The sequence below is a fragment of the Coturnix japonica genome, chromosome 2 (assembly GCF_054131305.1).
Source record: "Coturnix japonica strain WE chromosome 2, WE-NBRP24, whole genome shotgun sequence".
Lineage (NCBI taxonomy): Eukaryota > Metazoa > Chordata > Aves > Galliformes > Phasianidae > Coturnix > Coturnix japonica.
In genome coordinates this window covers 71,708,864-71,734,698 of record NC_140664.1, presented here as the reverse complement: position 1 = coordinate 71,734,698, position 25,835 = coordinate 71,708,864, and the positions used below count along the sequence as shown (strand labels likewise).

Below are 25,835 nucleotides of genomic sequence, written 5' to 3'. Positions count from 1 at the left end.
GCAGCTAGGAGGTCAGTCAGGACACGACTACCAGAAGTACTTGCAGACACGCAGGCTCCCAGCTTTCTCTGGCTCAGGGCTGGCTGCTGAAAATCGCCCTTGCAGCTCCTTCCATACTCAGCCTTCTCCAGTAGAAGTTGAGAGTAATATTTGCATACCTCCCTGGTTGTTCAGGCTAAATTAATATTTGTAGAGCACACTGTGTTCCCCCTATTGAAAGCACTACAGGCACATTGCTGTTTCTAAGCAGTTACATCCTATTCTTAAACGTTGTAAATGTATTTAACCGAGACAGACAAGACCGGTTGCATTTGTTTAGAAAAACCCTTGTTATATGTGTGAATGCATTTTTTTTTTTACATAGGTGTTGTATTTATAGCAAAGAGGAAACTCGTCTGGTGAAAGAGTCCTGTTTCAAAGGCTGCTTTTTGTGCTCACGTGCCATTTATTATTTTGGTTGTAATTACACGGTAGTACACTGGGAGGGGGTGCATATCTGCAGCTTTTTCAGGCTCCTTCCCTGCTTATAGAAGCCTTCTAATGCATGCTTAAATCCTCTCACAGTGCTGTTGCTTAAGCTGAGAACATAAATACAGTAGATAATTGTCTGGTAAAGCTGATTGGTATTCCCTGAATCTTGATCTTCTCCCTTACTTGTTCACACATCATCTGCACGGAAGATATTTCTGCCGTCTCCTGAACTCTTGTTTCACACAGTCCAGTCGAGACTTTAAAAATAATTATTATATAAATCTTGGCAAAACCAAATTAGAGCACTAAATGAAATCTGGGGGGGGGAGGGAGGGGGAATCTGAAAAAATAATTAATTCAAGCTATTAAACATCCTTCTGCTCAGAGATTGTCAAAATCTTCCCCAAGTGCGTGAGGAAGGGAAATTTCTTTGGAGGGTTCTGCTCACAGAGCATCTGCTGGAGATTACAGCATCGTGAAAAATAGAAGCAGCGCCGGCGTCAGCACTGAGCCCAGCTTGCAGCGGGGCCCACGGGAACGCAGCTGCACGCTCCGTGCAGGAGAACCTGGGCTGCAGCTCCTTGTGGCCTGGATTCTGCCTGCCGTGTCACGCTGCCGTAAATCCTGAGCTGCTCCATCAGAACGGAGGGAATTACTCCAGATTTATGCCAGTTTCAATGAAAGGAGGCTTTCTGCTGAATGGATCCGGGCACCCTCTCGCCAGGTGGAAAGGGAAAGAAGTGACTCAGCGTTCAGCAGTTGTTGCTGAGTGCTGGCTTTTGCCAAGTGCGGAGTCACAGGGTTTCTTTTTGTTGCTTTTTTTTCCTTCTTTCTCCCCCCTGCCTCATCTCTTTCTTTTTTTTTCCCCTGAGTAAGTTGCTGTTTAAAAAAGAGGAACGCCGCCTTGCAACACTGGGGCCCGGAGTTCGAATCCCCCCTGTGGCGCAAGTGGTAGAAGTACCGCTCTGCTACACAGAGGCTCGAATTCCGGGGGCTGGACTCGATGATCTCTAAGGTCCCTTCCAACCTGCACGAAACTATGAAACTATGAAACTATGAAACTGATTCCCAAAGGAGAAGGGGCTGCTCTGGAGACCGGCCTGGACCCTCATCCTGGGTGTTGGGGAGCCCCTTGCTATATGCAGTCCTTCCTTACTCTCAGTGAGCACAGTACTGACTTCTCCCCATTAACTCAAGGGATAGCATTTCTGCAGAGCTGGCCTCCTCGTTCTGCTGTGCAGCAGTATGTCTCCAGTGTCAGCAGTGGTTCCTCCATGCAGGAGCAAAGCGAGGTGCGGCTTGGAGGGTAACCCCAGATGGAGTTTCACCTGTGAACTGTGAGGTGTTGCCTTGCAGGATGCATTGTGGAGCATCAGCCAGCACATGAAGCATTGATAGTGTGCTTGCCTTACAATCCTCACAGGGCAAATGCATGCAGCCAGGTGAGATTTCAGGGCTGTGTGGAAGGGCGCTCCAGCAATGGTGTGTATCTGCACTTGACAGAGTCAAAGGAAGGGAGAGGAGAAAAATCATAGTGAGGTTTTAGGGCCTTGTGCCCTCGAAGTAAGTATTGGGGTTTATTTTGGAATGCCCAGCAAGGGGACTCCAAGTTTAGAAATGATGCCAAGTTACTAGATGGAAAAGCAGGATTTAAGAACTGTCAATGAGGAAGACAATAGCTTACTTTGAAAAACATGGGCTGATGAACTGAAGCTCCCTGACTGTTTCAGCCCATCTGTCTTGTTAGTTTCTGTGTCTTAATCACGAATTTCATGAAGTGTCTAATTTTCTTTTTTTAGCTTTCTGTCTTCCTCTTGTACAAAAGTTAAGGCAGGGAAATCATCTGAGCTGGATTTACTTTTGCATCAGAAGGAAAAGCAGGCTATAAAAAGAAACAAGTGGTGTGCGGGCACGTGTGCTGGGAAACCGGGTTTGGGGACAGAATCACCCCCCGGCTTCTGCTGCTGTGTTGGTTATTGGGACAGATTGGGAGTGGCACTACAGACACATCCCCACTTGAGTCCTGGTGGAGGAGAAGCACAAGAGCACTGATAGAAACACACCCTGAAGTCAGAGCTGTGATGGCTCCCAGGGAGAACAGTGTGCCTGCAGGCTGCTCCTGCCCACCTCAGTCAGCAGTCAGGGCGGCCAGGTCGGTTTTTAGCAATGGTGGAAATTTTTTGCCAAAAACCCCAGCACAAATAAGGCCATGCACATTCGCAGTGTGTACTATGCAGGAGACACTGATTGACAGTAATTAGGAGTGGGTGGTGTGAAAGTGTAAAAATAAAATCCCTTTCTGCCGGCTTTACTATTAGCGGCGAAGCGCATGATGTAACGCACAGCGCGTGTGAGCGAGCGTGCGTGGCGGGGAGGGCGTCTGCTCACACCCAGAACAATGGTGGGAGTGAAGCATTGCAGGTCAAGAGTGTCAGCGGCAGTCTGGGGCTAAGCGAGTTCAAAATGCTGCTCTGAAAAGGCACGGTGCTGCAGAACCCTGCTTGTGTCGGCTGCACGGCCTCTGCCTCGTGCTGAGAAGTGACCAGGAGAGACGGTTCTCTGGGTGAATTTTAGGAGCTGCTTAGCAAGTTGGTACTGCTCTGGTAGTATTTGGTAATTCCTGCACCCGCGTGTTCTGAGAGTAAGACGCAATAAATGAATTCCACCGTGTTAGTGACTCGTGAAGTGTGTGATCGGCCTTCTCCTCTGAAATAAATGGATGGTCATCTGTGCTGCTTTGAAAGCGTGTTCCTTGGATTTTAGCTGCGTTACAGTATCAGAGCTCCAGGAGTACTATTCGTCAGATGCCCTCACTACCTGCCTTATGTGTGTGATGCTGCCAGAGGATTATCTGCAGAGCTCTTAGCATCTGTCTGCTCAACCTGGCACTTACATTCATCCCTTATAAAGGGAAGTCCAAACCACGGCTGCGTTCTCAGCTAGTCCTGACCAGCCTGATTCCTCTGGTCGTTGACCTGAGTTACACCCATGCAGGATGTGTACCCAGTGCTCAGAGCCTCTCATTCCAAACTGCATGTTAGTGTTTGACCTTCACTGATTGTAACGAAAGGACTAAACCCTGTCTTAAAATCCTGTCACATCTCTGAGATGATGTGCATTGTCAATTTATGCTTAAGTGAAATACAAACCTGTTATCAGAACCCTTTTTATTGTTGCACAGTGTTTTAACGAAAATGTGTCGTTAGTCTAATTATTTCCTAGCAGAAAACAATCCCTTGCCTACACATTTGCTGGAGACAACTGGGCTGTCTTCTGCAGCCTGCAAGGTACTGTGGCAGCAATCCGTGCTGTGCCTGGGATCCAGACACTGAACTGTCACTTAGGGCTTCTTAAGAGTTCTTTTTCAGTGCACTTCTACTTGAAGTTACACTTTGCGTGTTGGTTGTTCCATCTGCTGATGAAGGGCTTCTTCTCCTAGCAGGAAGGCACCAAAGCTGACATGCTGGCTTGCATCAGGTCTCGCTAACGAGAGTGGTGGTACTTTAGCATAATGGTAAGTCAGAACTGCCTCCAAAAAGAAAAAAAAGGGGCTTTGCTGGTTCTGATCCTGCCCCTGGCAAGATGGTGTTCCAGGTGCTTGAGTTAACTGCAAAAGTGTATGAAGCAGCTCATAGGTACACAAACACTGACATTGCTCCTGAGTGGGACAAGATGATGTGATTTAGCTGAGGAAGCCACAAGGAAGTTGACTTCTGGATTTTGGTTTTGTGAGTGTTAACAATATGCTCGTGTTCAAAAGGGTTAAGGAGAGAGGAGTTCATGGTTAAAGCTGCAGTGATGTGCACAGAATGCATGGCGTATCTGGTGTCAAAGAAGTCACTTGTAATCACATATGTGTAGATAAAAATATACAGAGTTTTGAGCGATGCTTTTTTCTTCCTGGCTGTAATTGCGATGTTCCTGCCAGTTAATCACAAGTTAGTTTCACGGCTGAGAGTAGTTGTTGGGTGGTGGGTTTTTTTTGGGGGGGGTTGTTTTTTTGCTATAAACCCCAACTCAGTGAATTGAACAAAGGTACCTGAATTGTAAAGAAAAAGCAAAACAAGCCACCAAGCCCAAAAAGAACCACATTTGAAGACATCCCTGGTCTGCTTTGTGTTTGAAGGTTGGTTTAAGGCCGAGTCCTTCAGCAAGGGGCATTCATGGTAGAGTTCCTACGGACTTTAAGAGATGGATCCAGCGTCTTATGGGATGAGATCTCTGGTGACTGAAACCCTTGTGGCATTAATACCACCTCTGGGGACTGCAACTACTGCAGGCAGCACTGGGAGTATGGCACAGGGTTCTCACATCAGTACTGTAAAAAGCACAAGTCGCAGTCATGGATTTTCATGCACATAAAGACCACTTTACACTCTAGAAGCAACTTGAAATGAATATGAGTTGTGTAATTAATTTAGCCTTTGTGCACTTGTCACACTGACTGATATCTAAATATCAGCATCTAAATTTAAACCAGTAAAACCTGTGTTGGAAAACACCGTGTAGGTACAGGTCTGTCAGTGACGGGGTAGCGATTTGTGAGCTTGAATTAGTTGGGCTGGCACGTGCAATGTGTTCAGTTTTGTCAGGGCTGGGCAGTTAGTGGGTGAGCAGGAGGGAAGTCCTCCTTCAGATAGTTTCTAGGGATGTCATTAGAGAGCGTGCTCATATTAAAATCTGTGGGGGGAAAAGGAAGAATCTTCTCATGATCCTCTACAACATGAATATCCTTTAAAACCAGAGCCTGTGTTTCACTACGGTTCTTTGGTTGTCAGCTTGTTTTTCAGTTCCCTGTTATAAAACAGAACATTATTTATAACACAATGTATGGGGATGCTGCTTAAAATAGTTTTTAATCAGCTAGACCGAGCCGTGGTGCGTTGGTAGGTGCTTTCCTATTAGTGTTTATAGAACAAAACAGTGTTTGCACAGTTGAAATGCTTTTCATGTCAGCGCTCATCACGTTTATTTGCAGGCTGAGAAAATGGAACATCAGGTTTCATCTCAAAACTATTCCCCTTTCTGATGGTCATTGATTGTGTTTCAGAAACGTGGTAGTGCAGTGCTGGGGTAACTACAGCCATAACTTTGAAACGGAGCTGCAGTTGTTATTTGTGGAATGTGCCTGAAACGGTGATTTTTCAAATGGAGTTTTAGGCAGAATTTCAATTGTGTGTGTTAACTTTGAAGCTTCTCACTTCGTCTTCTAGTTCTCGGGGCCTGTTTCTTGGTGAGCAAAGTGTGGCAGGTCAGGCTTTGCTTTCCTGGAACTGCTTCTGGAGGCTGCATGCTGCACGCTGATACCTGCCTGAGCACCTCAGTGCTCAGGGATGTGGGGGGTGTCTCCACCACTTGGATGGCAAAATCAACCCCAGAGCTGGGCTCTTGGCAGGGAGCTGAGTCTGCGTCTCCCACGGACCCTTGGCACTGCATCATCCTTCCTCTGTACTGCACCCTGGGGGTGGGTTTCAAACAGTAAAGGCTTCAGGCTCACAGCAAAGCTTCTTCCATCAGTAGAGGATGCTGACACAATTGGTCCAGGAAGTTTTCTATGCTGGTGATCAATAAGCCAGTGATAATGTTTCCCCGTGGTTGGGGTGTTTTTCCTGGTGTGCATCAGTGATGCTGCGGTGGGCGGGTTGGCTTTTTCAGGCTGGAATTCGGAGCTGTGCTTTTCATTTTTCACTCACCCTTAAATAGTAAACCACTGTTTTGTAATACCAGGATTTTCAAATCCTATGATCACCGATGTTGCCAAATGATTGTTTATTGGGAGTAGAGGTTTTTCACTGCACAATCTTAGTGCTTAATCAGAGGGAAAAGCGCTTCAGGATTATTATTATTTTTTAATAGAAAAGAAAATGTGAAGAGCTTGACATTCCACAGCACACATAAATTGTTGAAAGTCTAAAGGCCATTTTCTTCAAGGCAGTGCATAATGATGTCATTTGTTATTATGTGGTCTGCACAGGCTACTTACTCTCAAGACGTGTAGGATTTCTTCCTCTCTAATGTTTCTGCATCAGTGTAATAGATCTGAATACTCCATAGATATTTGGCCATCTGGTTCTCTTAATTCCACTGAATTTACCAGAAGAAAAAGTAATGTATAATGCCTTCTAAATATAGCTCTTTTTCCATGAGTGAAAATTGAAACACTCTGTAGAAGATTCTGATCATCCGTAGTTTTCCTTTGTTGCATTCTGAATATTCTTAGGAGGAGTAAATCCTCACGCTCTTAGTGCAGGTATGCAGTTATACAATTTCCCTTCTTTTGTTGTCATCGCAGGGTCCAGATGTTCTTCAGCTCTGCAAACGAAGTCGAGGTGTTTGAGACCTCTTTTGTTCTCCAGGTTATAGTAAAAATGAAGAACTTAAAATGCCTTAGGTGGAAAGAAAGGCAGTGCAAAAAGAAAGAGAACCTGCTGGGAGGAATAATTTAAAATGGAAATTGGAGGCAGTTCCGTAATAAATCCCAAATGTAATAAAGCTCCTTGTGATTGATGTTTGATTGCGAAGAGTTGGATTTTTAGCTTGGAGCCCGATACTGGTGTGGCGTCCTGTCACTGGGCTGTGTATGCTTATCGAGGTCAGTGCACCCTCAGGGCTGCAGCAGGTCTATGGGCTGGCTTGAGGGGCTCAAAACTGGCAGCCAGTCTGAATGGCACTCTCAGCAAGTGAGTATTAATGCAATTATTTCCTCGGAGCCACGTGGAAAAGGGGTGATAGTAATGAGTGGTTAGCACTGGGTGCAGACAGCATTACTTTTATTTTGCCAGCCAAATAAATGCATCAGGAGGGCAATGAGGGGCTGAGTGGAGCTGTGCTGGGCAGAGCTCAGCAGTGAGCTGGGTTAGAACCTGGTCAGGGCTAAGCTCCAGCCTGAAACTGACGGCATTTGTCAGCCAAAGTCTTTAAAAATAGGTGTAAAGTAGAAAAAAATAGGCAAGGATGGTGGAGTTTTGTCTGATCCCTTTCCAAAAGTTCAGTGTGCGGCAGGTGTGATCTCTCGAGAGAGGATAGATATTGATGATATCTACTAGAAATGTTTCTATTTCAGACTGTTTCTTTGTTCTTTTTTTTTCAAGGAACAGGTCACGCTGCTTAGGAATCTACTGAACCCAAACTTGCCATGTATTTTGGAGTACAGCATTTCTTGTGTAGTTACTAAAAAAAAGGGTAACAAAATAGCCCCGAGTCTTTCAAATCCTTGATTAAAAAGCCAGAGACTTAAATGCTGTTGCAGTCCAGTCATCACTACTGGAGCCCTGAGGCAGTGCCACAGAGTGGTATTTTAGGGTTTGGAGGGTTACAGCATTATATTAGGTTCTTACAGGGATTGATAAGCACCTGTACACATTATAGTTTGCTTTATATTAATAAACAGGCACACAAATAATGTGGTGAATCTGAGCAGTTTGCTTGGGCATTCACTTTCAGGTGGTGGCGGTCTTTATAACCAGACTTTTACTGTTGAATTTCTTGCTGCAGAGACAGCTTTCTTCAGCACCGGCCCATGTGTGCTCAATACCAGCCTAGGACCCACAGCCTTGTGAGTGCTCCCTAATCTGCCTGAAACCTGCATTTTGCTTTTCACACATCCATGGGAGTGCATCTAAAAGGATGAGCAGAGTGGGGCTGCTTGCACTGCTCTTGCTGCCCTTTGTATGTGTGTGTGAAGCACCACAAGAAAGCTCCTAGGTTGTCTGTATCTCTGACAAAGGGAAGGTTACTACAGCATAGCATCATCCATGAGGAAGAAAGGGAATAAAAGATGAAAATATTTCCAGGGTGGCAGAGCTGTTGACCTCAGTAGCAGTAAATTCTTAAAGAAGTTTGCAGCTGCTTCGGTAGGGATGTGCAGCTCAAGCTGTGGATTTCTACTCTGTAGAAAGTCTTGTTACTATTGAATGAAATGAGAAGGCTTCAAGTTGAGACTGGTTCAGAAGTTTTTCTTCCACAATCCCATGCGAGATGTTTTGGTTTGTTCTCTGTCCTCTGAAGCCAGTTTCTGAAAGTTCGCTGTGGTAAATCCGAGTATCAGAGAGCATGGTTTGCCCTTGGCAAAAGGAGCGAGCCCTTGGCCAGGCAGCATTTCTCTGGGTTCAGTGAGATGGGAGGGAGGAAAGAAGGCAAACTTGGTTCTTCATGATGCTGCTGGGCAGTTATGTCATAAAGTTCCCATCAACCTGAACATACTGTGCTAAGGCTGTGCGTGCTGGCAGGGCTGTAGCAGGGTCCCTGAGCGTGGCTGTCAGATGGCCTCATTCATCCCGTGCAGTCCAATACGCTCTGTGAACTTGTCATGGTGCTGTCATATCCATGGTACAATAGTTTCTGCAGCGGAGGCAGGAGCTAAAGAACTGCCTTATTCAGAAAGCCTCCCTTCTGGGAGGGAGGTGATGACTTTGAGATGATTTTTGACTGACAGTTGTAGTGCAGTTTGCATCTATATTTTTGATGTCTATAAAACGTGTTACAATGATGATTCTTTAAAAAAAAAAACACCAACAAATCTTATTCCTGCCCTAGAATTTTCCTTGTTATCTGTTTTTGGATCCTGTTGTGTTGGCAGTATGGTACAAGCTATAGCTGGCACCCACATCATACATTGCTAGGCTTTGTGTAAAAATACACAAGAGTGAATGTAGGCAGGGCCATAGCCTCTGCAGTTGCTCTATTTGTAGCACAGCTCCTTCGTATTTCATTTATGGTATTTGGACAGATTTTAACAAACCTGGCTCAGGGTCTGAAGTGCCAACCAGCATCGTATGAAAGCGCTTGGTATATTGTGAGAGGAACTTGCTTATGCAGCACAAGTTAAGTATAGCTGGCTTTTTTGTTTGACTGACATAAAGAAAAGGTATTTTAAAAGTACTTGAAAAATCCACAGATTTCTATTCCGTGTTAAAATGCAGCATTTCTAAATCTAACCATGAAAGCATATGTCCACAAATGTCCTGTCTTCTGGGGAGTACCTGTAACCTTAAGACCAACGTGACTGTCTGATTTGAGTCTGTGAAGATGCTGGAGTACAATGACAATCCATGGGCATGGTCTGTCCACTTCTGTTGAGAGCAGAGGGCCCACCATTGTGGGTGCTGAAGAGTACTGAAGTTCTTTGGGAAAGACAGATGAAGGTTTTTGGCAGATGGTTCAAAGCCATGGTCAGTCACCAGCCCTTCTGACCAGGTCAACAATGTTATAACAAATAATCTGGGTTTTATTTTTCCTAAACACTTGACTTGAAACAACAGAGAGAATGAAAGTGAAAAATCAAAGCTGTTGTAAAATAAAAGCTGTTGAAAATGCTTTTTAACTACATATTCAAGTTTATCACAAATAAGGCATGCTTGTTTCTTTGTTGCTTTGCTTTAGAGACGCTGGGGCAAGTTTGTTTCCTGAGACTGCAAGACACGTAAACACTAATCAGAACAGCAGAAAGTGGAGGACTAATAATGGTGGCTGAAACAACACTTACCTCCTTATTAAGTGAAAACTGGCTTCCAGAGTCTTAACTTGCTTCAATTATTTAATCTAGCTTGTCCAGCCTCTATCCTTAAAACATTCAGTCCTCTCCAGGATGCAAAGAATTCTTTATTGCTTTGGATAATAACATTTTTTCCATCTTTTTTTTTTTTTTTTTTTCAACACAAGAAATAGTTTCAGATTGAGACTCAGCCCTCATTAATTGGAGTTTTAGGAAGCAGAAAACGTGAACGTCAACAGAGTGCCTTCAAATAAATGACAATTAATTGCATGTAGAAATGCACTGAGTTCATTTGAATATGCCTAACAAGTCTTTGCTTATGGCAGCTCCTGTGCAGTTCTGTTTTGTCCAGAGCCCATCCTTCCTAGAAGCAGAAGGTGCTTATTTGGAGAGTGAGGGGAAAAAAGGGTTAAGAGAATAATTTCCACACTCCAAGCTGCTCTCACTGGGTGCACCTGCTGTGTCAGCCGACAGTTAAGCTTTTATGCCACTTTGCTGTTCACTGTCTTCATCAGTGTGTTCAGCATTTGGAGATGAAGGTTGGCTGCAGCGAGGAGGTGTAATTTTCAGAGGTGTGCTCATTAAATGTGGCTGACATCCCTACACATCCCCACACATCCCCAGCCTCAGTAAAAAAACAACGGGCTGAGAGGGCTGGGGCTGTTGAGCCTGGAGAAGAGAAGGCTGCGAGGTGACCTGATAGCGACCTTCAGTATCTAAAGGGGGGATATGTGAAAGAAGGGAACAGACACCGGAGCAGGGTCTATGGTAATAGAACAAGGGGAAATGGTTTCAAACTTAAAGAGGGTAGATTTAGGATAGATGTAAGAAGTTTCTTACAGCAAAGGTGTAAGAAACTGGAACGGGTTGCCAAAAGGTATGGTGGATGCCCCATCCTTGGACACTTTCAAGGTGAGGCTGGATAAGGCCTAGGGCAACCTGATCAAGCTGTGCATGTCCTTGCTTACTGCAGTGGAGTTGGACTAGATGGCCTTTAAAAGTCCCTTCCAACTCCAAGGATTCTATGATTCTACAAAGAAGTGTCCTCTGAGGACTGTCTCTCTGGCTTTTGTGTCCTGTGAAGCATCTCTTTAACCAAAGTCTGTGATTAAGACAGGCTGCTTCTGTAGCTAAGTCATACTTCACAGCTAAGGAAGGAGAGCAAGTTGCCCAGAGAATCAATGGATGCTCCATCTCTGGAGGCATTCAGAGCTAAGTTGGACAGGTCCCTTCACAGCCTGATCCACTGGGAGCATTGTAATTAGACTATCTTTAAGGTCTCTTCTCAACCCGAGCCATCCTGTGATGATTCTGTGAGAAGAACTTTCCTTTATCAGCTGAGGCCAAGAAGCCCTGTATTCTCTGCACTTAAGTGGTACTGCCAACATGCAGTCTCATATAGGGGCATATGATCATTCTGTGCTTCTTTCTCTCTCATTCTGTTGGGTTTTCTCACTCTTCTTTTGTGTATGGGAAGGCTGCTTGTGAGAATATCCTGCCTGTGTTCTGGGGTTGGAACTTGATGATCCTTAGGGTCCCTTCCAACCCAAGCCATTCTATGATTCTATCAATCAGCTAGGTGGAAATTACCATGCGTCATTCTGAAGCAGTGAAGCCTGAAGATCTCCTGGTTTTATTCTGAGGAAGGTGTCTTCTTTCTGACATCATATAATAACAAGGTCCTGGGAGCCTTATGCTTATCTGGACAAGAAGGAGTGTTGATCCATCTGTCCCAAAAACTGATTCTAGTTAGCTTTTATAAACTTAATCTCTGCCTTTGATAATGATGGGTTTTTTTTTTGTGTCTCACTTTCTGAAGAAAAAAAAAGAACAGCAAAGGTGATACTTTATTCTTTTATCAGCACCCCACCATAGATTCACACTACTTTGCTGTTGCGTTTTGGCTTTTTTTTTTTTTTTTTTTTAACTGGGAAAAAGAAAAGGCAACCACCACTCTATTTTACTGGAATCAGATTAGCATCTAGGAGAAAGAGCAGCAGGATGGATAACCACAGTGTTTGGGGGAGAAGTGGGAAAGCCAAGAAACTTGGGAAGAAGCAACAGGTTGAGAGATTGGCTGGGAAGATACAGGAGATGGAAGGAACTGTGGGAGAGTGAGTACAGAAAGGCTGAAAACATTTGATAGGAGGGAGTGAGAGTGGAGAGTGGAAACTGAGAGTACCAGCAGGTGCTAGCAGTGGGATGAGAAACAGGAGGCTCCTTGTTGTGTATCATACTTTAGCAGTGTAGAAGACTGGGATTTATTTTTGTGGATGAGCTCCTAAGAGCTCAGACTTTAGTATCTTGCCTCTGGGTGCTGAGTGGCTGCAGAATGAAGAGTTCAGCCTGAGGAGACATAAGCCAGGTGTTGCAAAGCCCTCCTCTTCTGTGCCTCTTACTCAGTGAAGGAGTTGCAAAGCAATGGGAACATCTAGTGATATATGGGATTCCTGTCCTAGCTGTTGTCCCATCCCATCTTTTTAAGTTTTCTTAGCCTCAGCTAGCTAGTGCTCCAGCAGTGAAACACAAATACTGTTGTTCTTGCTGCTGGGAAACGTAGTGTTTTAAAAAGGGTTTGAAAGAAATCCGGTGGTGAGATTCTTCAGATTGAGGGTTGGATTTTTACTTCATTCCTTACTTAGATCGCTGGTTCATTCTTCCTCCCAAGTCGTGCTTATGTAGATTGTTTTCTTTAGGTGAACACAAAATCTCTAAAAAAAAAAAAAATTAATTGTTAATATCCAATTATTTTGCCTTTCATTTTCTTAAATTATCAAACTGGAGAGGTGTTTTAAGATGTTTTTTTTTCCTTCTTAGTTTTTGTCACGATAGCAGAGAATAAAGCTTCTCACTAATAATTAAGGTGTAATTTTTCTTAACTATGTTGTGCTTCATTTTGTGCTGTAGATACATCTCCATCAAGCCTTTCTCATCAAACAACTTTGCGTTAAACTCAGCTTTATTTAATTCCAGCTGCAAGTTTTTGCATTGTTGTTCTAATCTTAGCTCTTTTCAAAAGAAAGGCAAATTACAGAAGCAACGCTTGGGAGATAGAAACTTGTAGATCATGATGCCAATTTGCTTTTCACAGTTAGGCACCGTAAACTACTTCTCGTTGCAGGTGAGATTTGCTGCGCTGACATGTTTCCTCCTCCACAGAACGCAGCTGGGTTCTGAGGCTGTGACAAAGAGCTGGCAGTCATGAAAGTGAAGCAGCATTTGATTTTTTGTTTCGCTTCATATTTATCAGCTTGATAAACGATGTGGTAAGCTGTATGGATGGGTTATTTTCATCCTGGAGTTTAATTTCCTCTTACCTGTGGAGAATGTGCACTTAACGTTGTGCTGAGCTTTCTGTGGAGCATATTACAAGCCAAAAAAAAAAATAGAAAGACCAGAATCCTACAGGCCTTGCTTTTTCAGAATTCCTCATGTGGAAAGAATAGAAGAAGAGCATTTCTGTGTAGGGAATGAGAAAAGAAGTCTCTCGACTTGACTCCATTTTTAACAAAGCGGATTTTATTTTCTTATGGCCTGATTCAGTAATAGATTACTGCAGTCTCATTCCATCTTAATTTCATCAGTCAATAGAGTTATTTCAGCAGAAAACTGACACAGGGGATGGTAGGCTGAGCCTCTCCATGTGTAATTATTCTCTAGTCTGCAAAGGTAAAAAGTACCTCCTGGAAGCCGGCAGCACTTCCCTATTAAATCTGCTTTAAGTGTGACATGATGAAGGTATTGAACACTTTGAACTGTAAGTACTTTAAAAAACAAACAAACAACTCCAAAAGTAATTTTTTGTTACTGCAAATACACGGAGGATTTATAACAACAAGAAGGGACTAATGCCCTTACCCTGTAATGAGCCCCGCTGAGGCAGCCCTTGCATCACTAGTTACTCCGAAGAATATGCTTTTCGTTCTTCTTGTTGTGAAGTATACAGGAGCAGGTCCCACCAGGAAAACATAGTTATTATTAACTACCTTGCTCTGAACTGGCATAAAATAATCTCTTCTCTGAGATGAGCTCCTTGTGGTCGTTTTTCTGATGCTATGATTATTCTTCTCTGGTTAAAGACGACCGCCGTGTGTCTGTGTGTATGCAGGCAGAAGTCTGAGCGATGTGCAGTACTGTATGTATCTGACAGTGGAGTTCTGCCTGGGGGACAAGGAAGTGATCTGTCCTTTAGGTTATGGAAAATCAGATGTTTTAAAAATCAGCATTTAAAAAGGCCAGATAAGTTCTTGCCCTTGCAGGCATTTCAGGACATGCAGCCACAGCACGTGTACTTGTAATTTTCAATATTTGAATCACATTTTCGAAACCTCATACAGTTTCCACGCTGGTGCTAGAGCTGGTGCCTGCATTTCACAGTGGTATCTGTTAAGGCCAGAGCTATTGAATCTAGTTGGCCGTAGCTTGATTTCCAGAGCAGGCAATTGCCTGCAACCCTTCATGCTACTTCAGTGGGCTTCTGGTTGTACAGAACACTGCTGTGAAGGAGGCTGGCTGCGTAGGTCCTGCAGTATGGATTGATACCTAATTTAGTGTATCCAGGGGTGAAAATGTCAGCTTGGTGTTCTCTCTCCCTGGGGCTCCTGTGTCCTGTATTGCTCTTTGTATTTGAGACAGAAACTGTCATTTGCAGTATGCCTGTGCAGGAGCCAAGTAGGTCAGTGCCTCCAGGTATTACTGTACATTATATCTTCCCCAGTGTGCAAGTTATCACCTTTTACTGAATCTTACTCTGAATGTTTTTGCTGAATCCTTTGAGTGTAGCTCTTCTCTGTCTACCCTAGTCCCAGTAACTGCTAAAAAGCCTGGATGAGCAAAGGTTGGTAGAGCAGGCTCCATCTCTTGAACAGTCTCCCATGAATGGCAGTGAAAGAGTTGCCTCTTTGTGAAGACTTCATCCTGAAGTGGCACAATTTCCAACACAGCCAAAGGACAGATGCTGCTCATTGACCTTCTCTGCCCTGAGCTGATGAGTAGTTCAGTTTAGCTACCCTGAGACTCTTTTGCTCAGCTTCACTCTTGAGTGGCTCATCTTTACCCTCTTTTTTTTCCCAGACCTTCACCCACTCGTCTTCAGCTGATCTCTCCTTCTCTGAATGTGTCGTCTCGCTTTATGCTCCCAAACCAGCTGCAGGGGAATGAGGGACCCAACATCTGTCCGCTTGCACATCTCCCACTGACACACTGCAGCTTGCAGTCTGCATCTGCCAGATCTGTTTCAAGGCAAAGGGAACTAAAATAGCTTAAAAGGCTTATCACTGTTGAAGGTGAACACGTGACTGCGTCTCAAACTGAACCGACACCAAAAGCTTGCAGAAATAACATGTGGTCTGCTGCCATCTGCTTACACCTTTTTCTTCCACCCTTCGTTGCTCTTGTCACTTCAGGCTGCTGCAAGCTCTTCAAACCAAAAGCCGTTGTCTTCTGTGTTTTTGCAAAGGGTATGGTGCTGTGGCACCTTCTCCACCCCATCTCACACAGCTTTCCGTTCCCATTGTAACGCTAGTAATAGTAATGGAGTTGATAGTTTTATAATGTGGTCTTAATGGGGATGTGGGTTGGACCAAACAGTTTCATTTTGTGCTATCTGACCAGTTGTGACTCATCCCTAACGTGAATTTGTTGTCAACACTCAGATCTCAGGTATCAATCGATGATGTAAGTGCCCTATAGTAGAACAGATGATGTAATTCTTACCGAGTTACTAAAGACAGTGACCTTGAGATGGATCAGATGAGCAGCAGAGATGGGTCACTGATTACAGAATGTCCTTGTTTTAAAACTATATTGTCATCTGTTAATTATTGGAGAGGAATAACGCCAGCGTGTCACAAAAGTTACAGCATTTATTGACTTTTACCAGTATTTATGTGCTCCTGTTTTGACAGGTGACTTTCTGATGGTTTTGCTGCCTCGTTGCTTTGGCTGTCTTTACAGTTTAAGTTGGGGTAGCATAATAATTGACTTTAGTGAGCCCAAGCAAAATGTTTTCCCTAGTAACAAGACACACATTATAAAAAATAAGAATAAAAATAAAAAAGAAGCAAAATAGAAGTGGATATGATGTGAAAAAATCTGATACATATAGGAAAAATGCATGCCAATGGGGAAATCTGCCCCTTCCCCACCCCAAACTACAGGTGGCTTGCATATATATTAGAATAAGAGGTAGAATTGCTTTTCTTCATTTAAATAGTTAATAAAATAAAAAATATATGAGAAGAGTCAGCTGTAGCTTTTGCTTTTAGATAAACAGCAGGCAGAACTTGAGAAAGGTCATGGGGAAGAAATGAAAGGAAACCATTTGCTATGATTGCTAATAACATGGTTGAGAAAAAAAGTGTATTTTTATCACAGTGGAAAGAGGGTCTGAGACACCCCAGTGCAAACATAGGAAATAGTCAGTTGCAATAAACAGAGATCCCCAAAAGAAGGAATAGAGATTTGTAAAGGCAAATGGTTGAAGAGCTGGTTTAGGCTTCTGTCTCCTTATGAACAAATGCATTTGGGGCCTTGCGTTTGCTGTTTAGTGTCAGGATTTTTTGTTTCTCTCTCCTTGGTATACTGGCACACTTGTAAGATAAGAATTAAAGTTAGGAACTTGCCAAAGACTTCCCTTCAAGCAGGTCCTTACTGCAAGCGGTGGAAGAATTTAATCATTTGCATGAATTTGTGACCTTATAAAGAAGACTATGAAAGAGTGATCTGATGAATTAACTACTGCAGTGAACTGATGTAGGAAATCACAGAGACATAGGCAACTCAGGAGAATTCTGTATTTTCCACTGCTTATGTGTGTATATAGTCTGTTAAAAGCAGCTCAGATGTACAAGCCTGTCCAGTACTTTATGTACAAAGGGTATTGTGCATTGAAATTCTTCAACCTGTGTTTTAGTGAGAATTAACTTCTTTGGAAGTGGGGGGATCCTGTTGCTTTCTTCACTAAGTTGTGGGCTCAGCATCCAAGTGCTCTTCTCTCCTTTATGTTTTTCTTCCCATGTCCATGTATGAATTAGGCAACTATCATTATCCCTGTTTCACAGTAAGATGCAGAAAGGCTGAAGGACAAGTTCAGCAATACATAAAAGGTTGGTAGTGCTGTGCTCTGAATTCAATTTCCAAAATGCTGGGCAACTATTCTGTCTTAAAGAACACCGTTCCATTTGAATGCTTCCTCGGTGCTTTTGTTGTGTACCAATGTCATTCAGCTGCTCTATCCACTCTCATTTTTCCAGCATGATCACAGCTCAGTTACCTCAGCTATCTCTCATCCTAGACTAGCAGGATTTATGCACTCCAGGACAGTAGCATATCAGTGAATGGTTTCTGCCTCTAAATTACTGCTTCAGAGCGTGAAGTTTGCTCTAGGGCTCAGGAACAGACTTTGGTCTGTGTATCAGCTCATAAAGTCCACTCTCCTAACTTGCAGCCTACCCTCTGCATTTCGTTTCTAGGTTGAATTGCTTTGTTATTTAAGAAAAAAAGAAAAAAGAAGATGCCTGTCCATTTCTGCTAATTCCTTCTGCTAATTCCTTTTTATTTTCTCCTTCCTCTCTGCTGCCTCGCCTTCCCAGCTTAAATAGCAGTTGTAAAAAGACTCAGACCTTCAGATGGTCCTTTATGCTATTTCCTTTCTGGGGTGTCATGCAAAAAAACCCAAAACCTGAAGCAATAGTATAAATAACAGGCATAAGCTGTTGCTCCCAGATTTCTCTCCTAACAACAAGGAGGCTGCAATATTATGTACCTGCTTCAGCTAGTGGCATTTTGTAGTGCCTGATGCAGAAATGCATAGAAGTTATAAGGTAGGGTATCCAAAACCCAAATGAATCAGAACTGATTCCAGTACACCCCATGAAACTGATCAGGCCATACACATATATGGCTTGTGACCTGAACATCTACTTTTTTTCAGAAAATAAAAGCATCTATTTCTGGACTTGCTTTGCTCTTCCTAGTAGCAGTGTGGCTTGGAAATGAGAGGATCATAGGATCATAAAATGGCCTGGGTTTAAAAGGACCTCAAACATCATCTCGTTTCAACCCTGCTGACATGGGCAGGGTCGCCAACCACTAGACCAGGCTGCCCAGAGCCACATCCAGCCACCATGAGGCTGTTTGTTGCAATACTCTAGGTTTGGCTTAGTTTCATTTCACCTCCAGTGGAAGGAAAGATTCCTTTTTCCTTGCTTCTTTCGTTGTGCCTGACTTCTTAGGGTTACCAGGAAAGAATGGCCTGCACTGCATGCATTTCGACTCTTTCCACTGTAAACATAACTGGCCAGTAGAGGAAAAAGGTTCTGCTTGGACTACATAATAGACCCATATATGTAATGCAGAAAACAAGACTTTGTTTGTGGAGCTTCTTTTTTTGATTCAGATAGGTGAGAACCAGAAAGTCCAACTTAACACAGCAGTCAGTAATGCCAGAGCTGTGTCTTGAGTGTGATAACAGAACACACAGATATCTTTATAATGTAGTTATCATGGTGAAATGTTCTGCAGTTGGAATGATCCATGAGGAAATCTGCATTTCTGCCTCTCTTTTAAAACAACTAGAAAAATGCCATTTGCTTCTAGTTCAGGAATCTTACAATAGGAGAAAGTGCTTTTACAACTGCTCTTCAATCACACCATGAAGTGTAAGTCCCCTATGGGGCAAAATAGTTAAATATCCCATTGCCCTCATCTTGCTCAGCAGCAGTGATGATCCCCTCTGTAGAGAGTTCAGGAGTGCAACTCGCACCCTAGAAAATGGAAAACACATGACTCATATACGTAGTAGTTTAGAATACAGCCTACCCAGCTACCAGAGCAAAGACCACAAACTTTCACATTTGAGTCATCTGCTAAAAGCCTACATGTTTTTATGAAGAAAGACCTAAATGTTTGTTTTAAAGTCATTTTATTTGCTTTCTTGCAGTTTAATCATTTGACTCTTAGATGATGAAGGCTATGTGTCAAAAGGATTTTCTTGCTGCCTGTCTTTGATTGCTGAACTATGACGAGAGTTTGACCTTGCTTCCACTCATAAGAACAACTGTTTGATTCTAGTGTGAATATCAATGTTTGTGTCTATAGAAACCAATCAACACTTCCTCCTAATTTTTGTAAATAGGCTGTGGCTGTGACACTTGGACTTCCTGCCTCTTGTATATCTGAATCAAAAAATCTCTGCGCTCCGTGCATTCACCATCTATTGCCCCGTAATTAGGCTTCATCTTTATTATAGCCTGTATTTCTTCTTGTCAAGATATTTCCAGACATCACTGAAGTTTATGATCTTCTTTCATTTTTATTCCACCTCATGGATTTTTGTAAGGGTCTTTCTCAGTAGTAACTGTAGGAAATAGCAAGTAATGTAAGAAAAGCTGGTTGAAGTGCCTGCAATCAGCATTGCTCAACGTTTAGTAATTTTCCAGGATAACCTTTTGAAGTGGCATTTTTCCATACTTAGTAGCTGTTTCACGTTGATTATTTTTTCCTTTTTATATTTCAGTGTGAATGATTCCGGTTGTCTTGAGAACGAGATACAGGAAATCACATTTTTGTACCCTTTTTAAAAACAATCCACCTGTTTCATTGAGTAGCTGTGTAGCACCTTTGCATTTGAGGGTTGATCTTTGAAATCTGGATGTGGTGTTGCTGTGGCTTTAGGGACCTTCTCATTTGCTGGGGAAAAAAAAATCCATAATCAGTTCAGAAATGTCTCATTCAAGCTGTTTATTCCAGCACCTTTGGGGTAGAAAAGTAGTCTCCAGCAAGAGAATACTAGAATTATCTGGCTGGCAGAAGTACTGTGTGTGAACACATCTATTTCCACCTGTTTCTACCCCTTAGTCTTGCTATCCCTGTGCTGTCAGCACATATCTATGAATGGATATTGCATCTTAACCCTGCGGCATTAGTTCATGGGAGGCCTTCTGCTTTACTGCGTGAAGTTACTCCAGTGTGTCTCACCGTGGGCTGTTCGCTGCGTTTAAAGGTTTAGTCCCACAGTGATTCTGACCTACAGGTATGTATAGACATCCTGCTTGTGTCTGTGACAGCACAACCTCTCAAGTGCTCACCATCCTCCCCTTGGAAAAGAACTTCTTGAGTCTCTTTGGGAGGGGTGAATGTCTCCCAGGGGGCTGGAGGTAAGGCTGGGGTGGCATCAAAGACAGGACATTGTAGATCAGAACCCCTCTGACATTTTCACTGTAAGGGATTACAAAATGCTTTCCTAGCAGACTGCTAGTGCTTCTGAAGGGAGACAGTCATCACAGGAAGAGGGGCAGCTGGTGCTGAGCACGTGTGTGGGAGGAAAGCCTCTTTGAGTGGTGGAGCTGGGTTTGGAAGGGACCCTTGTCCACAACCTCAATCTCTCGGAGTCTGTACAACAGGGGGAAAAATCTTCTCACAGGAGTGTTGTGAACATGCACTAATTTTAGTACGTCAGGCAGTTAGATAATATGGTGACAGCCAGAAAATAACCTATGAGGGAATTGTTTGTTCTGGCTTTAAAGCACGTTTGAAGTGAAGATATTTTAAAAAGGCTTAGGACTGTTTTTAATAGTGAGAATGAAGCAAATTACTGAGTACTGTTTATTCAGTAGCACCAGCTCTACTACACAGTGAAAGGCACCATTTCCCATGAAAAAGAAGTACCATGATGATAAAATTAAACAAGATGAAATGTTGCATAATTGGCCTTTTTTTTTGTTTGTTTGTTTGTTTTTTCTGGTGCTTCCCTGTCTTTTAGCTCATCACTCCATGAATATAGCATTTTGACACACTGGTATATCTTTGCGTGCCTAACAAACTGTTCGTGACCAAGTCTCAGCTCTTTCCGTCCAAGGATGCTCGAGCACTTTAATGAGGGCTTAAAGGACATGAGAGCATCTGACACTTTGTCTGCAGGCTTCTTTAAACACATTGCTGTCTCCAAAAGTACTTACCTCTGGTCATTAAAAATGGCTGCAACTCCAGCTAAAGGAGATAAGAAGTGTTCTTTTCTGATTAATTTTCTGCCAAGTTTGGCAGAATATTTGTATTTGTGAGCCCTTGCACAGCAACAGGCGAGCAAGAGAAACACAAAAATATGACTGTGAAACCACAGATGTTGTCTGCAAGGAAACAGAGCCAGCTGAACTGTGGTAACTAGGTTTAAATCATTTTGAAAATGTCAATATTTGAATTCATCTGTCTCTTACCTTTACTGAGCATGTTCAAGGAGCCGGGTGTCTCGCTGTGTGGCAGAGGGAGCAGATAGACTGATGAGCAAAAAGTGAAATGATCAAAAGACTTGCTGGCAGCTTCCCAAGGTCCTGAGCACATGTTGCTCCCACTGATTTCACCTGGAGTTAGGGGCACTCAGCAGCTACGAGCACCAAACGCACATAGGCTGAGAATAGAAGAAAAGATAGAGCACTGGCCTTAGCACATTCACCATGGAACAAGCTGTGTGTGAATCTCCGTGTCACAGCAGCCTCTCGGCTGCAGATGGCCAGAGGAAGCCCATGTCTGCTTGGGGCTGTGCTGTAGCCATTGCCTGTGCCCTGCCCTTCCTCACCCCATTGCTGCTCTGTCCTCACAAGAGAATCTGACTGTACTACAGCTGCAAGCAGCGTTGTGATAGAAATTACGTTGCTTTTTGCTGCTGGGGCCTGTGACTGATCTAGTTTTGATCAGGCTGTGCTGCTGTACTACAAGAACTCTGAAGCAGCATTTGTACTGCAATTATGTGAAGCTCCTGCTGTACACATTCTCCTTGCCCTTGCCTTGCCTCAGGTACGGCTTGCTCTGCATAAGATGTAAGCAGCATAGAGCAGGTGCTGCCTCCTCATGTCTTTACACAGAGCATAGCACAGCAGAGCCTCAGTTTCGTCACGGTTTTTGGACATGCTGTAATGTAAGTAAGGCTCCTCAGTCTTGCTGAGTAATTGGAATAGGTCATATCGGCTCAGCTTGCACAGTTTGCTGAGTGCAGGCTGGTGAGGAAAAAGATTTCTGTCTCCTGGTTGAGAGAGGCTCTACGGGTGTTCCCAGAGGCCCAGTCCCATCTGGCTGCCTGGACGAAATGGCAACAAGGTAGAGAGAGGCTTTTCACACCTCCACTCCTAGATGAGTCGAGAAGAAGTTCTTTCTTAGTGCTGTAGTGGGGGCTGCCAGGCCGCAGGCTCAGTAAGCGCAGCATGCAGGTTGCGTAGATAGAGCTTTGTCATTCCCAGAAGTGCTAGAAACTTAATTGCTTTCAAAGGCAAGAACGAAATCTGGAGGACCCAGTACAACCTGCTGAGAGATCATAAATCATGACGTACGATCGGGTTTCTCTGCTGGGGCTTGTGTGGATTGAGTTTGCTTTGTGAGCAAATGCCTTTGGAATACATTGGTATGTGGGGTTTTTTTTTGTTGATTCTTAGACGTAGCAGTAATTGTTGTTGGCCTTGTTAATAGGCATCTATGCTCTGCTATGTAGTCGCTATTCATGCTTTCTAAAAAGAGTTCAGACAAAAAGAAATATTTGTTCTGCCTGAGAATCATGAAAGCCTTTCTCCATTTAAATGCACTGACAGCTTTGGTCCAGGTGGTGGCCAGCCATTGTCCCTTCAAACAGGCATGGAGAGAGAGCTGGCTGGTGGAAATGTGACCATTTCTCTTTATATTCTCCTAAAGTGACAGTATCAGCTTGTTCCTTTTGGTTTTTTAAAGCTAGTTTGCCAATGCCTTTTGTTTCTAGCCAAAGGAACCATGATGGAAACTGGGGAAAAACTGCCTTTTGTAGATAAGGAGCGATATTTTCAAATGTGCTTATATAGAGTAGGTCTCTAACTCCTGTTTTCCAAAGTAGCCCATGTGCAAATGTACGGAGGGTTTCTGATGTTTTTATCCACAACCCAGTTTTAGTGTCGTTTCCCTCATCTCCATAAATTCTTATTTTACAGGGTCTCCATTGATAGGAATACTCTTTTGAAGTATTTTGCCTGGAAAGTAAAGCAGGAAAAGGTTTTTAAGGTAAGGCAGCCAAATAATCTAGGGTCTTTTGATCAGTTTCCATTAGCATTAAACCAGTAATCTGTCCAGTTAGATTTTATTTGAAAGGCCGTTCAGTGTTTAAAGAAGATAAACATACCAGCTGACATTTGATACGTCTGCTCAGGTCACCAGCAGAAAGCTCACTGAACCTTGTTGGCAAAGGTGCCTTCTGCCCAGGGTTTCTAAAAACATCTCCCAGACTATTGGGTTCATTACTGAAACGCTCTGGCACTGCACTGGGTCTGGTGCCAGTGCTGGACACTTGGTCCAAGTCCAGTTGGAGCTGGGGAAGGGCTGATTTTTAAGACCTCTAGGATGCATTTGTGGCCAGAAGAAACTGAGCGCTGGAATGATGTGTCATCTAAACTGTGGCTGATTCCTAGAAATGGATGAATGTGCTGTTTTAATCTGGGGAGCTTGTACAGCTGAAGTTATTGAGACATTAGCGCTCAGAAGCCAGAGATCTGCAGCTCTGAAGATTGCCTGGCGCACAGACAGGCAGAGATCTAAATTGCTTTGAGGTGCTGACAGTTATCACAGCTCTGTGCAGACACACCTTTGCTGGTACTGACAAAACACAAATATCAGTTTCATATCACTGTTCTCTTTGGCTGGTGTGTAGCTTGAAACCGTACTACGCCTTTTCAACATTCAGCTCAGGAAATGGAGATGAGAGGTCAACAGCAAAAGTAGCCTCCAATCAGGTGGTAAATTTTAAATGTTTTGCATAGGGACAATATGTTTTCAAAGGAGTATCACCTACAAGGGCTGCTCTGTAAGTAATGCCTCCTATTTTATTACATTGGCCCACGATATCAGGGGTGGAAGTTGGTGGTATGGCAGTAGAGATTGAACCTTCCCATCAGTATTCTGTTACATTTTGTTGCCTTGTGATGGATGGCAGCAGAGGGGCGGTCTGACATAATGGCGTCTGACATGGAAGTACAGATGAAGCAGAGGTGTGTCAGTGAATTCCTCCATGTGGAAAAAATGACACACATTGACATTCATCAACACTAGCTTAACACTTCTGGAGCCCAAACAGTGGATGTGAGCACGGTGAGGGGGTGGGTGGTGTGTTTCAATAGTGATGACAGTGGCATGAAAGACAAATTGTGTTCAGGATGGTCATGCAGACTTTCACGAGTGTGGCTCTTGTTCATTGCTGATGAGAATGAATAGTGAATGGTGGTGACTATGTTGAAAAGTAGTGTTTTGTAGCTGAGGATGTTACTGTACTCTTTGTGTTACTGTACTCTTTGTAGCTGTTGTAGTTTCCATGGAAATAAGTAGGATGCAGTACTTTTGGAGCAACCCTTGTGCATTCTTGTAAATTGAACATTTAGTTTCATTTATTGTGATGCAGATCTGTTGTATCACTCTCAGTTTCATCCCAGGCCACGCTGCTGAGGGTAGCAGTGGGCAGAAGAGCAGAATTTGGCCTGTGATGAAGGCCAGTAGCCAATGAAGGAAAAACACTCTTCTCTTCCTTCAACAACGAGTTCCTCCAAACATTGTAAGTAACAGAAGAGCCTGCTTGTGAAACAACTCCAACCCTGTATGCAAATAAAATGTCTGTGATTTCAACCTTTCCTAGAAATCACACCTATTACGAGTCTTTGTGACGAAGTGCTGGCGCTTTAACACCAAGCACTTCCAGAACAGACTCATTGGAAATCCAGGATAATCCCCCAAGACAGGGATTCTGCTAATCCCCATGGCAGAACCAGCATGTCTTTCAGTGAAGCTGTCAGTGATAGCCTGCATGTCTGGGAAGGACCTGATGAGATCTGTTACACATTAAGATGGTTTATGGTCAGTCCTCAATGTTTATAATCTCCTCAGACTCTGGATTCAAGGTGTGGTTCTTGCCGGTTGGTTCTGTGAGCCCCTGTCTGCATCAGGGGACTTAGAGATGGACAGGCAGATGCACAATGCAACCCAGAACTTTGTCAGCGGGAATACATTCATCTCATCAAACTGTGGCCTGTATTAGCTCTGAGTGGATTTGGTGGTCTGGGTTGCTTTGTGGTTCACCTGGGACAGGCTGCAGTTCCCCATAGCTTTACGCAGCACTGAGCTCTCGGGCACTGCTCCGTGTGTAACTTCACCAGAGGTAAACTTGCTGCTGTTTCAGTTCTCAGTCTTCCAGAAAGCCAGCAGATGGGGTGTGTGCAATTCTGGTGCAAAATTACTGCACTTGTTCTCGACCCAGTGATTCAGCTTTCCTTTTTACGTGTTCGTTGCAGGCTCTTTTGCTGTTTTAACCGGCCCTTCGTAGGAATCCTGAGGAAGCACCCAAAATTCTCAATTGGTCCACTTGTGTGGAATAGAGTACGATCTAACTCTCACCTTGAAACACAGTTAGGTCTTTGAAATCTGCATGTGAATATTGGAGCATACGTGTTTTTAAAACGGAACGAGTCATAGGCTGGGGAAGTACTGGATAGCTGAAAATAGCCTGGGATAGCACAGAGTTCCACTTAACCTGAGGCTGCAGGATTAGCTACAGGTGCCAGTGAGGCCAAGTACAAAACACATTTCCTTTTTTTTGTCTCCAAGCCCAGGATGAAAGAGTAAATGTCTATTTGTATGCATAATTCTGTTGATTATACATATGAAAATTAAATTTGCTAGCAGTGCAAATGAAATTATTTTGCTATTATTAATAGTTCTGGAATAATAACATTAAGGACAGTAGAAAGAGTTGCTTGTTACGTCCTGGGGTGGATTTTATGCCTGTAGGTCTTGCAAGAGGAAGGAATCTCAAAAAGAAGATTAGTGGTTTAGGAGAGGTGCTGCTGCCCTGAGTTACCTTCCTCTGGGGAGTACAGAG

General features: G+C 43.5%; 1 protein-coding gene across 14 annotated transcripts in view; it reads left to right on the top strand.

Annotated features, from left to right (window-relative positions):
* ATXN1 (ataxin 1) overlaps positions 1 to 25,835 on the top strand; it is a 218,110-nt gene that overhangs the window by 74,913 nt on the left and 117,362 nt on the right. For 2 of the 14 annotated variants that reach the window (XM_015854663.3, XM_085540199.1), the window contains exon 4: positions 22,909 to 22,978. The exons of 9 other annotated variants lie outside the window; for them this stretch is intronic. The gene's annotated coding sequence lies outside the window, so the exon portion shown is untranslated. Of the gene's footprint in view, positions 1 to 13,085; positions 13,231 to 22,908; positions 22,979 to 25,835 lie in introns of those variants that run through there. 3 more of the 14 variants (XM_085540201.1, XM_085540200.1, XM_085540203.1) reach the window with 2 other exon arrangements.